The sequence below is a fragment of the Clarias gariepinus genome, chromosome 4 (genome assembly GCF_024256425.1).
Source record: "Clarias gariepinus isolate MV-2021 ecotype Netherlands chromosome 4, CGAR_prim_01v2, whole genome shotgun sequence".
NCBI lineage: Eukaryota > Metazoa > Chordata > Actinopteri > Siluriformes > Clariidae > Clarias > Clarias gariepinus.
The window spans coordinates 17657234-17668365 of NC_071103.1; the positions used below are offsets into that span (position 1 = coordinate 17657234).

Here is an 11132-nt window from a genome sequence, read left to right on the forward strand (position 1 = left end):
ATGTTGTCTTAATAGTTTTGGCCACCACTGTATGTCAAAAAGCAGTGCAGCTAAATTAGTTTTTTGTCATTTGGCAATGCTTACACAGTATATTGTTGGACTTTGAGCAAAATGAAAATTTGTTTTTCACTTTCATTTAAAAATGCATACTCTTTATCACAGCTGTAACTAGGGGGAGACAGTTAGTAAATGTTGAAGTATACTTACATCTGAAAAGAATAAAACACACTGGCAATGTTTTATACAAAAAATAAATAAATAAATGCTGAGCATTATATCTTTTCAATATTAATTTTTCAGAGTGATATTAATTATAGATAGAATTAAGGATCCTTCAGATTATAATCCCATATTATTAACTGATTGTTATTTTACTAATGTAAGATGCCCTTGACTTTTAATAGGCTTTTATAGTGATATCATGTAATTTAATACCTTACATAGTGTAGGTCCAGAAAAGAATGGATCTGTGGATGTGCAGTGGGGTCTGAGCTGCAGATCCTTTAAATTGCAAGGTGTCTTGCAAGGTATCTGGTGCATTCCATGGATGCTCGATCAGATTGAGATCTGAGGAATTTGGAGGCCAGATCAACAACCTTAAACAATTTCCCTGCTAAGCCCCATATACAGCAAGCTGTGATGGACTGAGTGTTCTGCTACCTTTCTGTCATTCCATAACCAATTACATACCAGTAAAGAATTAACTGTTAATCAATGCTACTATTATGGGTGATCATTGTGTATGTGTATGTACAGTATATTTGTATGTATATATACTTCCCAGACACTGACAAGAAGAAAGAAACAATTGTAGGTCCCACCGAGATTTGAACTCGGATCGCTGGATTCAGAGTCCAGAGTGCTAACCATTACACCATGGAACCGCTAGGGGCAGGCCTGGTTTCAAGAGCTCCATGCGCAATGATCCCAGATTAAAAAGACTAATAAAACTTATTTTATGTCACGTTTTCAAACGTTTATTTAAAATTCGTTGTTTTAGAAAAAATATATGTTATGGGCTTAGTGTTAGTGTATTATCATCTAGTAGTACATACATCGCTCGGAATACTTGCACGGCAACCTCTGCATTATTTATTATAATGCAGAGTTTGCCGCTATTAAAAACTATAAAAGAATTTAACTCATAATCAAAGATTGGTTTTGATTAAAAAAAAAAAAAAAAAAAAGGTCGCTGTAGCTCATGTAAATCTATCCCGGAGGTTTTCTTTATAATTGGTGGATACATACAGGCTAAGTGAAAAAGCCCTCGTGTTAAATCAAGTGCATTAGCATGTAACTAGGACTAACGCCAAACAGTTCTGTTATTACAGTGTTCTTCAGCATAGTTTACAGTAAATAATCTGCTCTTAAGTAAGATAATAATGCGCTTTGCTGTTACATGAGTGGTTAATGTTCCTCTATAAAAGCTTAAATAATAATTATTGCAAAACACACTTTTCAGTTACAATTGTCATCAAAATACAATTATCATTAAATAAATAACTAATAATATTCTTATATTCTCATAAATAGACACAATGTGACGAGAACTAGACCAACCAAACAGTTGTGCGGCCATAAGAAAACCACTTGCTAGTGAGACTAATCAAGGAAAAGAAGAAAAAAAACAAAAACAACTTTGTTCCAGCGTGATGTGTGCATCAGCATAATATGGGAAGCACATGAAATAATGCACCCACCATGCATAGTGCGCACTGAACATGCATCTGGAAGCAGCGCTATGATTCAGTCAAATGGAAAAAAAAAAGGTTAATAGGATTTTTGACAACAGCTACACTCAGGAAGAGTTATGGCTTTTGTCAAACCACCTCTGTGCTTTAGCTAGAGTCCTCTGTATTTTCATTCGGATTAAATACTATAATTACTGTGACACAACCACCATATGCACAATTCCTCGTCCAGTTCATATTGTTCAGTGTACAGTAGGGTTAGGCGATGTGCTTCTCCACATAAAAGGAAACGGCTAAATTGCTGAATTACATAAAAAAAAAACTATAACTATTACTACTATAGTAATGAAACTATTACAAAATTCCTTATTGTAGTGGGTTTTGGGCACTTTTCCAATAGGATTTACCATCCTATGCACACTTAGAATCCATTATATACCTTATTGTACCATACAATAAGGAGTTTTCTGGTGCTGTTGCCAACTGTCGATACACGTGTGGATTGGTTCCATGGTGTAATGGTTAGCACTCTGGACTTTGAATCCAGCGATCCGAGTTCAAATCTCGGTGGAACCTCTGGGTCTTTTATGTGGAGAAGCACATCGCCTAACCCTACTGAACAATATGAACTGGACGAGGAATTGTGCATATGGTGGTTGTATCACAGTGATTATAGTCTTTAATCCGAATGAAAATACAGAGGACTCTAACTAAAGCACAGAGGTGGTTTGACAAAAGCCATCACTCTTCCTGAGTGTAGCTGTTGTCAAAAATCCTATTAACGTTAGTCGTGAGTCGTTAATTCTTTTGTCACATGGCTCCTATAGACGCTATGCAGTGCAATTGGTTTAAAAGAACAAACAACGGACTAGAAGACTTATGAGAAGAACCGCTCAAGTCTGTTTCCTGTCTAATGCTCTCCACAGCGTCTATATTTTACAAATCATCAATTTTTTAAACACTAATACATTACTTTTACACTTTTTATATTCTTAAAAATATGTTAAATATATTCTTGAAAATAGCAACTGCTATTTTTCTTTTGCCGAACAATATTTAGTTCGTCCCGACTGGCGTTGCACAAACTTTCGGCCACAGCAGTTCCATGGTGTAATGGTTAGCACTCTGGACTCTAAACTCTAAATTCCTATTGCATGGATGAGTAAAAGTACAGGAATAACTCATGCTTCAACATAAATCATTAAAGGAAAATCTAATCTGATAAAATAAATATTAATTTGTGAGATAAATATGCGCAAATGTAGGCAAATTTCTAATATATGCGGATGGTTTTATTTGATCGATTTTTATTTACTCTCTGATTTACAGTAAATCTTAAAAACACCGCATGCAGGTTCCACCGAGATTTGAACTCGGATCGCTGGATTCAGAGTCCAGAGTGCTAACCATTACACCATGGAACCACTAGGAGATGCTCCGTCTTGGCGAGTACCATCCACAGCAGGGTTTATGATTACTGTGGAACAGGCGCCATATGCACAATACCTCACACAAGTTCAGTACAGGCAATTTGGAAATGACAATAAATCTAATCTGCATGCCCTTGGACTGTGGTAGGAAATCGAAGTATCCGAAAGAAACGCACCAAGAAGAAATGCAAACTCCATGCACACAGATCAGAGGCAAAAATTAAAACCTTGACCCAGGAGATGCCCCAGTATTAACCACTACAGCCCCATGCCACCAGGCTGTGACTTTCCACAATCTAATTAGCTCCTCTGCTGTTTTCAGTAATACTTTAATCCCATATAAATTCTATAAACATTTAATCACATTTAATCACTCACACATAAAGAACTCAGCCTAACAAAATTTTATTTGGACACACAATTCAAAATAGAATTCCTCTACTACAAACTGACACAGACTTTATCGTTTCAATAGGGATAGGAAGCCATTGAAGATGGTGTTGCATATCCAAAGAAATAGGTAGTTGACCTAGTTGGATTTTTCTGAAGTTCTGCGAATTAACCTTTTGTAATGTTTACAAGTTTCGTTGTTTATGAGCACAAATGCCTAATGCAATCTGTCGCCTTGCGTTACAATGTTTTTAATTCATGCCAGAGGGTTTTATTTGATTGATTTTCATTTAATCTCTGTAATTTATAGGATCCCCATGTGCTGCGACTCTGAAAAGGAGAGCAGGTCCCACCGAGATTTGAACTCGGATCGCTGGATTCAGAGTCCAGAGTGCTAACCATTACACCATATTTTCTTACATAATGTACAGTGGTTATTTTCTGTGATGGATAACAGCTGAGGTTTGCAGCTAGCTGTTAAGACTTTGCTTTTTTTTTGGTTATTTTTGCACAGTAAATATCCAAATGAATTCCAAATATCTCAATTTATGGCCAGTATTCAGTTTTTCAAGCTGTATGGATATTGCTTATATATACTTGTATATACGAACAGTGGTGGCCAAAAGTATTGAGTCAAAAGTGAAATGGAATGTTTAATGACATTCTTAACTTTTTTTTTTTAGATTGGCAATAAAGATAATGAGAATGATTTGTTATTTTATGCAATTAAATTGCTATACAACAATCAATATTTAGTATGATTTAGTTCTAGAATTTATTCTTCTGCTGAATTCTCCTGGACATTAAGTTAAAAAAACATCTGCAGTACTCGCTTGCTGAATCCATGTCTGCTTGACTGCTTTCTGAAGATCATGTACAGGATTTTGCCACAGAAGTTCACTAATCACTGAAGAATTTCTGTGTTGATGTGGACACACCAGAATGAGAAAATAAAAACCATTGATTTTAATTAGCACAACCCTTCAGCAGGACCAGAATTAATTAGTAAAGTCACAGGGAGAACTATAATACATTGGATATGTTGTCTTAATAGTTTTGGCCACCACTGTATGTCAAAAAGCAGTGCAGCTAAATTAGTTTTTTGTCATTTGGCAATGCTTACACAGTATATTGTTAGACTTTGAGCAAAATGAAAATTTGTTTTTCACTTTCATTTAAAAATGCATACTCTTTATCACAGCTGTAACTAGGGGGAGACAGATAGTAAATGTTGAGGTATACTTACATCTGAAAAGAATAAAACACACTAGCAATGTTTTATACAAAAAATAAATAAATAAATGCTGAGCATTATATCTTTTCAATATTAATTTTTCAGAGTGATATTAATTATAGATAGAATTAAGGATCCTTCAGATTATAATCCCATATTATTAACTGATTGTTATTTTACTAATGTAAGATGCCCTTGACTTTTAATAGGCTTTTATAGTGATATCATGTAATTTAATACCTTACATAGTGTAGGTCCAGAAAAGAATGGATCTGTGGATGTGCAGTGGGGTCTGAGCTGCAGATCCTTTAAATTGCAAGGTGTCTTGCAAGGTATCTGGTGCATTCCATGGATGCTCGATCAGATTGAGATCTGAGGAATTTGGAGGCCAGATCAACAACCTTAAACAATTTCCCTGCTAAGCCCCATATACAGCAAGCTGTGATGGACTGAGTGTTCTGCTACCTTTCTGTCATTCCATAACCAATTACATACCAGTAAAGAATTAACTGTTAATCAATGCTACTATTATGGGTGATCATTGTGTATGTGTATGTACAGTATATTTGTATGTATATATACTTCCCAGACACTGACAAGAAGAAAGAAACAATTGTAGGTCCCACCGAGATTTGAACTCGGATCGCTGGATTCAGAGTCCAGAGTGCTAACCATTACACCATGGAACCGCTAGGGGCAGGCCTGGTTTCAAGAGCTCCATGCGCAATGATCCCAGATTAAAAAGACTAATAAAACTTATTTTATGTCACGTTTTCAAACGTTTATTTAAAATTCGTTGTTTTAGAAAAAATATATGTTATGGGCTTAGTGTTAGTGTATTATCATCTAGTAGTACATACATCGCTCGGAATACTTGCACGGCAACCTCTGCATTATTTATTATAATGCAGAGTTTGCCGCTATTAAAAACTATAAAAGAATTTAACTCATAATCAAAGATTGGTTTTGATTAAAAAAAAAAAAAAAAAAAAGGTCGCTGTAGCTCATGTAAATCTATCCCGGAGGTTTTCTTTATAATTGGTGGATACATACAGGCTAAGTGAAAAAGCCCTCGTGTTAAATCAAGTGCATTAGCATGTAACTAGGACTAACGCCAAACAGTTCTGTTATTACAGTGTTCTTCAGCATAGTTTACAGTAAATAATCTGCTCTTAAGTAAGATAATAATGCGCTTTGGTGTTATATGAGTGGTTAATGTTTCTCTATAAAAGCTTAAATAATAATTATTGCAAAAACACACTTTTCAGTTACAATTGTCATCAAAATACAATTATCATTAAAGAAAGATATAATAATATTCTTATATTCTCATAAATAGACACAATGTGACGAGAACTAGACCAAACAGTTGTGCGGCCATAAGAAAACCACTTGCTAGTGAGACTAATTAAGGAAAAGAAAAAAACAACAACACTTGCTTTGTTCCAGTGTGATGTGTGTATCAGCATAATATGGGAAGCACATGAAATAATGCACCCACCATGCATAGTGCGCACTGAACATGCATCTGGAGGCAGCGCTATGATTCAGTCAAATGGAAAAAAAAAGGTTAATAGGATTTTTGACAACAGCTACACTCAGGAAGAGTGATGGCTTTTGTCAACCCACCTCTGTGCTTTAGTTAGAGTCCTCTGTATTTTCATTCGGATTAAAGACTATAATTACTGTGACACAACCACCATATGCACAATTCCTCGTCCAGTTCATATTGTTCAGTGTACAGTAGGGTTAGGCGATGTGCTTCTCCACATAAAAGGAAACGGCTAAATTGCTGAGTTACATTTAAAAAAAAACTATAACTATTACTACTATAGTAATGAAACTATTACAAAATTCCTTATTGTAGTGTGTTTTGGGGCACTTTTCCAATAGGATTTACCATCCTATGCACACTTAGAATCCATCATATACCTTATTGTACCATACAATAAGGAGTTTTCTGGTGCTGTTGCCAACTGTCAGTACACGTGTGGATTGGTTCCATGGTGTAATGGTTAGCACTCTGGACTTTGAATCCAGCGATCCGAGTTCAAATCTCGGTGGAACCTCTGGGTCTTTTATGTGGAGAAGCACATCGCCTAACCCTACTGAACAATATGAACTGGACGAGGAATTGTGCATATGGTGGTTGTATCACAGTGATTATAGTCTTTAATCCGAATGAAAATACAGAGGACTCTAACTAAAGCACAGAGGTGGTTTGACAAAAGCCATCACTCTTCCTGAGTGTAGCTGTTGTCAAAAATCCTATTAACGTTAGTCGTGAGTCGTTAATTCTTTTGTCACATGGCTCCTATAGACGCTATGCAGTGCAATTGGTTTAAAAGAACAAACAACGGACTAGAAGACTTATGAGAAGAACCGCTCAAGTCTGTTTCCTGTCTAATGCTCTCCACAGCGTCTATATTTTACAAATCATCAATTTTTTAAACACTAATACATTACTTTTACACTTTTTATATTCTTAAAAATATGTTAAATATATTCTTGAAAATAGCAACTGCTATTTTTCTTTTGCCGAACAATATTTAGTTCGTCCCGACTGGCGTTGCACAAACTTTCGGCCACAGCAGTTCCATGGTGTAATGGTTAGCACTCTGGACTCTAAACTCTAAATTCCTATTGCATGGATAAGTAAAAGTACAAGAATAACTCATGCTTCAACATAACTCATGATTCAACATAAATCATTAAAGGAAAATCTAATCTGATAAAATAAATATTAATTTGTAAGATAAACATGCGCAAATGTAGGCAAATTTCTAATATATGCGAAGGGTTCTATTTGATCGATTTTTATTTACTCTCTGATTTACAGTAAATCTTAAAAACACCGCATGCAGGTTCCACCGAGATTTGAACTCGGATCGCTGGATTCAGAGTCCAGAGTGCTAACCATTACACCATGGAACCACTAGGGGATGCTCCGTCTTGGCGAGTACCATCCACAGCAGGGTTTATGATTACTGTGGAACAGGCGCCATATGCACAATACCTCACACAAGTTCAGTACAGGCAATTTGGAAATGACAATAAATCTAATCTGCATGCCCTTGGACTGTGGTAGGAAATCGAAGTATCCGAAAGAAACGCACCAAGAAGAAATGCAAACTCCATGCACACAGATCAGAGGCAAAAATTAAAACCTTGACCCAGGAGATGCCCCAGTATTAACCACTACAGCCCCATGCCACCAGGCTGTGACTTTCCACAATCTAATTAGCTCCTCTGCTGTTTTCAGTAATACTTTAATCCCATATAAATTCTATAAACATTTAATCACATTTAATCACTCACACATAAAGAACTCAGCCTAACAAAATTTTATTTGGACACACAATTCAAAATAGAATTCCTCTACTACAAACTGACACAGACTTTATCGTTTCAATAGGGATAGGAAGCCATTGAAGATGGTGTTGCATATCCAAAGAAATAGGTAGTTGACCTAGTTGGATTTTTCTGAAGTTCTGCGAATTAACCTTTTGTAATGTTTACAAGTTTCGTTGTTTATGAGCACAAATGCCTAATGCAATCTGTCGCCTTGCGTTACAATGTTTTTAATTCATGCCAGAGGGTTTTATTTGATTGATTTTCATTTAATCTCTGTAATTTATAGGATCCCCATGTGCTGCGACTCTGAAAAGGAGAGCAGGTCCCACCGAGATTTGAACTCGGATCGCTGGATTCAGAGTCCAGAGTGCTAACCATTACACCATGGAACCGTTAAAAACCACTGTAATAATCGATAAAAAAAACCCAAATTATTTTAAAAATAAAAACAATTTTCTTTGTAATTTATTAAAAACAATAACTTTTAAAATTACCTTTTTTACAAATAAAATTTTTCCTTTATTTTAAAATTGGTTTTGCTCTGGAACAAGACTAATTAGAATACTTGGTCGACGCTTGAAATATTTGGACGACAAACTATATGTTATTGAAGACAAATTTTATTATGGTTAAAAAAAACAGCTGACAACCAACAGATGGCGCTGTAGCTTCCTTTAAAATTGATACACACAGGCTAACTGAAAGAACCCTCGTGTTAAATCTAGCGTACTATCATGTAACTAGGAATAATCTACCATAGTTTTGTTATAACATAGTTTCTTCAGCATAGTGTGACAGAGATACATGCTGCTCAGTTAAATGTTAAACTCTTTTATTTATTTTTTTATGCTGCCTTTGATTTTTAAATGAGGAATCTGGTGTTATAAGGAACTGGCTATATTTAATTCATAAAAATTTTAAATTTGTAAAAATAAATTAATAAATTAATAAATAATAATAATAATAATAATAATAATCGGGGCAATCGTAATGTGGGATAGGAATGTTGATGAAGGCACGCTACTCATAGAACCTCAATTAAAATGGAATCGGTATCTTGGTATCGTTTCATTATATCATATCGGGAGATGACATCACTAATGTTCTGAGGGTTTAGACGAGATCCATTTCCACATAAAACGTCCAGAGGTTCCACCGAGATTTGAACTCGGATCGCTGGATTCAAAGTCCAGAGTGCTAACCATTACACCATGGAACCACCATAGAAACGCCTGAACCAAAATCAAAGGTAAAGGGAGTTAGAAATATTATAATGAGTAACGTTTTTGTGCGTGTAGTAAGTGTAATAAAATACATACAGTATAAAAGACCTCTTGCGAGAAAATACCATTTACTCTTTCCATATATAGGAATTTATTATTTATAATTTATTGAAATCTTTGAAAATTTACAACTTTTTTTTTATTTCGTTCTCTAACAATCTGACTGGTAAAGTTCATAATCACGGCATACAGAAAATAAAATGTCCTTTTTAAAAAAGTAACATAATTTTTTTTTTTTTTAATTAAAAATAAGCTGTTAGTCTCAAATTTAAAGACATATGCCTTTTCAGGTTTTTATTATTCGTTTTAATTGTCTTTCATTTTAGTCCAAAAATCCTAACAATTGTTACATCTTATGTTAGTTAGTATTGGTATTTACTCTATGGTGTTAATTTAAATATGAAACCCAATGTTTCGACCAGTTTATCAGTACATTTCCGAATATGAATTTGAATTCATAAGGACTGATAAACTGGTCGTAACATCATGTTTCATATTTAAATGAATACTATTATCAGTAGATTTCAGAATTAGAATCAGAAAGAGTTTTATTGCCAAGTACGCTTGCACATACAAGGAATTTGTTTAATGACAGAGCTTTCAGAACAAAAAAACAAATGACAAGACAAAACAGCACAACACAAAATAAAAGGTTGACATCAAATAGAGTAGGGTGTGAGAAACTTTTAAATAAGTTATATAAATATCTGAAATCTGTGGTATTATACAGTATATTGCATTGTGGTACTGTACACAATATTGCACATTAATTTATTGACAGTTAGAATGATGTGTAACTGTTCATGAGGTAGATTGCCTGGGGGAGTTTTTTTGCCTGACTGTCCTAGTGTTTGGTGCTCTATAGCGTCGACCCGACGGCAAAAGTTCAAATAAAAGGTGGCCTGGGTGTGAGGGGTCCAAGGTGATATTCCGAGCCCTTTTCCTCACTCTGGATGTATACAGTTCTTGCGGCATGGGCAGGGCAGTGCCAATAATTCTTTCAGCAGTCCAAACCGTCCTTTTTAGTATTCTGATGTCTGTTTTCGTAGCTGAGCCAAACCAGACAGTTATTGAAGTGCACAGGACGGATTCAATGCCGGCTGAGTAGAACTGTGTGAGCAGCTCCTGTGGCAGGTTGAATTTCTTTAGCTGGCGAAGGAAATACAACCTCTGGTGGGCCTTTTTTAACAATGGAGTCAATGTCCCACTTCACGTTCTGAGAAATGGTCGTGCCCAGGAACCGGAATGACTCCACTGCAGTCACAGTGCTGTTCATGATGGTGAGTGGGGGAAGTGCAGGTGGGTTTCTCCTGAAGTCCACAATCATCTCCACTGTTTTGAGCGTGTTCAGTTCCAGGTTGTTGTGATTGCTCCAAACAGCCAGCTGCTCGACCTGACTTCTGTATGCAGACTCATCACCGCCCTGAATGAGGCCGATGATTGTAGCGTCGTCTGCAAATTTCAGGAGCTTGACAGTGGGGTCTGAAGAGGTGCAGTCGTTGGTGTAGAGGGAGAAGAGCAGTGGGGAGAGAACGCATCCTCGAGGGGCTCCAGTATTGGTGGTGTGGCTGCTGGACATGAATTTCCCCAGTCTCACTAGCTGCTGCCTGTCTGTCAGAAAGCTGGTGATCCAGTGACAGATAGAGCTAGGAACAGAGAGCTGGTTTAGTTTGGTCTGAAGCAGTGCTGGGATGATCGTATTAAAAGCTAATGTAGAGGCAGGCCCCACATGGTTAAACAATTATTTCTG

General features: G+C 36.1%; 8 non-coding genes across 8 annotated transcripts; 2 read left to right on the forward strand and 6 right to left on the reverse strand.

Annotated features, from left to right (window-relative positions):
* Positions 1-812: 812 nt before the first annotated feature.
* Positions 813-884, reverse strand: trnaq-cug (transfer RNA glutamine (anticodon CUG)). The gene has a single exon. It is a non-coding gene; the product is annotated as a tRNA-Gln (tRNA).
* Positions 885-2195: 1311 nt separating this feature from the next.
* trnaq-uug (transfer RNA glutamine (anticodon UUG)) lies at positions 2196-2267 on the forward strand. Its single transcript has one exon. It is a non-coding gene; the product is annotated as a tRNA-Gln (tRNA).
* A 776-nt stretch (positions 2268-3043) lies between these two features.
* On the reverse strand, positions 3044-3115 carry trnaq-cug (transfer RNA glutamine (anticodon CUG)). The gene has a single exon. It is a non-coding gene; the product is annotated as a tRNA-Gln (tRNA).
* A 2247-nt stretch (positions 3116-5362) lies between these two features.
* On the reverse strand, positions 5363-5434 carry trnaq-cug (transfer RNA glutamine (anticodon CUG)). Its single transcript has one exon. It is a non-coding gene; the product is annotated as a tRNA-Gln (tRNA).
* Positions 5435-6742: 1308 nt separating this feature from the next.
* trnaq-uug (transfer RNA glutamine (anticodon UUG)) lies at positions 6743-6814 on the forward strand. Its single transcript has one exon. It is a non-coding gene; the product is annotated as a tRNA-Gln (tRNA).
* Positions 6815-7607: 793 nt separating this feature from the next.
* Positions 7608-7679, reverse strand: trnaq-cug (transfer RNA glutamine (anticodon CUG)). The gene has a single exon. It is a non-coding gene; the product is annotated as a tRNA-Gln (tRNA).
* Positions 7680-8419: 740 nt separating this feature from the next.
* Positions 8420-8491, reverse strand: trnaq-cug (transfer RNA glutamine (anticodon CUG)). Its single transcript has one exon. It is a non-coding gene; the product is annotated as a tRNA-Gln (tRNA).
* Positions 8492-9246: 755 nt separating this feature from the next.
* On the reverse strand, positions 9247-9318 carry trnaq-uug (transfer RNA glutamine (anticodon UUG)). The gene has a single exon. It is a non-coding gene; the product is annotated as a tRNA-Gln (tRNA).
* Positions 9319-11132: the final 1814 nt, after the last annotated feature.